Source organism: Sipha flava, unplaced genomic scaffold (genome assembly GCF_003268045.1).
Source record: "Sipha flava isolate LNK unplaced genomic scaffold, YSA_version1 83_pilon_pilon, whole genome shotgun sequence".
NCBI lineage: Eukaryota > Metazoa > Arthropoda > Insecta > Hemiptera > Aphididae > Sipha > Sipha flava.
The window spans coordinates 727069-729833 of NW_020273625.1; positions in this window are offsets into that span (position 1 = coordinate 727069).

The window sequence follows — 2765 nt, forward strand, 5'->3', positions numbered from 1 at the left end:
AAAAAAAAAAAAATCCCCATAGTGGATCATACATAGCTAAATTATCGTGTTGTTAAAAATATCGAAAATATCATACATCCATCCTTCGTTATTGTATTGATTTGTAAAACGTAAATTAACATTTAATTGAATTGTTTTTGTGTTATATGTTTGTATGGAAACACTTAGAACGACTGAGATGATTTTCAAAAAACAATGTGTAAATAAATATTGAAATTATTATATGTTACTACTTTTTTGCAATACATTGGAAAAATTGTTTTGTTCTCACGTTATTTTTCAGTTATTTAAGGTTGTCACGATACTAAGTTGATATTTATAATAATATTTAACGTTGATGTTGTTGGTTTTTACACGTTTATTTTGTATTCTATGCAAAATAATAAAAATCATTTTTTTTTTTTTTTTTTGTTTATCAACAGTTTTTAAACTTTACGGACATTTTGTATTACCATTAGCTAATAAGAATGTAAATATAATATTATATGTGCCATGATTGTTTTTAAAATTTGTATTTTATTATCTTAAATCAATTAGTCCCGATGAACATCTGTTTTTAGCTTCCAGTAACAAAGGTAAAAAAAATTATGGAAGATTTTGTGATCATATTCGTTGTTTGATTATTCGACGGATAAGTTCTATAAACATAAACGTTTGATTTACCGATGAGAAAGTCTTTTTGAAAACCATATAAATGCTAGTAGATACAACATAAGTAAAAAATACTACCTTATAGATGAAAAATCAAACAATTTTAATCATTGCTTTTGCTATATAGGTTTTGGTTGTATTTGATTTGTACACGTCATTAAGCATAATATAAAGTTGGCTTAGTCATGTCACTCGTTCTTCGCGGTATTTCGGTACATACTATAAATGTATAACACTAAATTGATAGTTATAAGACTCATGAATTTTTAATGATTTAAGTATCTTGATACGACACTAATATAATTAAATTAAACATTTACATTGCGCTGGCACATACGTGCGAGTAATCAATATTTCAGAACTGGAAAACCGAAACAGTTATATTTTTATGATCATTTCAAACTAAGATATGTTTTAATTTTAATCTGTCCGTGAACGAATCAGATGAATTAAAATTACTTATGTATTGTGCGTATGCAATTCGTCTTGTCACATTTATAAACGGCCGTCATATAATTATGATAAAATGTTCGATTGTGTAAAGTAACATTTTTAATTTTTATCACCCCCGTTTAAACATACGGTAGATTTTTTGACGGATGTCTCTCACTCCCCCCTCCCCACCCCGAAGTTTTTCCGCTTACCAACGATTACTTTCATTATAATTAGTGAGCATTTGCATTCAGAGATATCAATAATTTTAACTTAAAACAAATAACAATGATGCTTAAGTGTGTATCGTATTCAGTGAGACCCTTCGGCGATAAAAAAAAAAAAAAAAAAAAAAAAAAAAACAGTACTACTTTTTGTTCAACAAAATCAAGTATCTCATGTAACAAATGACCAATCAAATTATGTGGAAGGATATTGATAGTGAAATGACTCTCACTTCGCGACCCACAAATACAGCTCATGAAAATGAACTATCGTTATTGTTTTTGTTTGCACTTACGCGGTTAGACAGTGTACGACTACACATATAATAATATGTGTATAGTACCACCAACAAAACCATATCAGTGTAAATAATTTCCAAACGCTTTGCTCTATTTTTTGTTTTATTATTTTGTTTATCGATACGATTTCTACAGATTATCACGATTAACGATAAATCGTGTCGTAAAAAACCTTTTATTTAAATTAATTTTATATTATCTTTCTTGAATTGTACACATATTCTACAACGTGCAACATAATAATGTCATATTATGATTTGCCATGTAGCGCTATGAAACTATCGATGTACGTTTACTTTAACTTGAATGTAAATGCGATTCAGTTTCATTAAACTTAAGAAAAATAGTAAGCGGTACATTTTTTTTTTTTTAATTGTAAGCATATTTCATAAACACACCTTACGTGAAGTATGAATACTTCGCTGTTAGGAGATAGCTTTTATGCGTGCCATAGATCGATGTTATCGGTCAAACGTCGAAACAGCGGGCAGTATTTATCGATAATTCAAAAATCAAACAAAACAAGACTGGAGCGAGAAGAAACAATAATATATTTCAGATTTTCGTCGACTAATGAATCGAAAGAAAACCGCCGACCCATTCGGTGAGTACCGTTCATACATACTTTATTTATATTTGATCAATACTAGTGTTAAAAACAGTATATCTATGTATTTTTTCTGTTGTAAACAACCTTAATCGTACGAATGTGCGCGTCATAACTGTTCAGTAACCGTGAGCAAAGATCAAAGACCGATTTCTAAGGTTACCCGGCATAAATAATTGTCCTGTCTTGATACGACCTACAACGGTTTTTCGCAGACAGCACAGAAACACGGGCCATTAGATTTACCATCGCTGAAAGTATGTTCACAAGCCAAATTATTTCGCCCCGCCAGCTGTTATACTCTAGACGTGCATCGGAACTTCGAAATTCGTTTTGGAATCGTTATTGGAATTCCGGTCCATCTACGCGATGGGCAACGCAAGCCGAAGTGCTTTGTATCTCATGCCATCCCTTAGTCCCTCGATAATTCGGTGTACCTGCAGCTGCTCATTCGTTCGTTCTATACTGAGGCTCCTTAGTCCCTTTTTACACATTGGGTTTCTAGTTGTTTATTTTTTTTTTTCACAAAACATAAGTGTCAGTGGTTCATT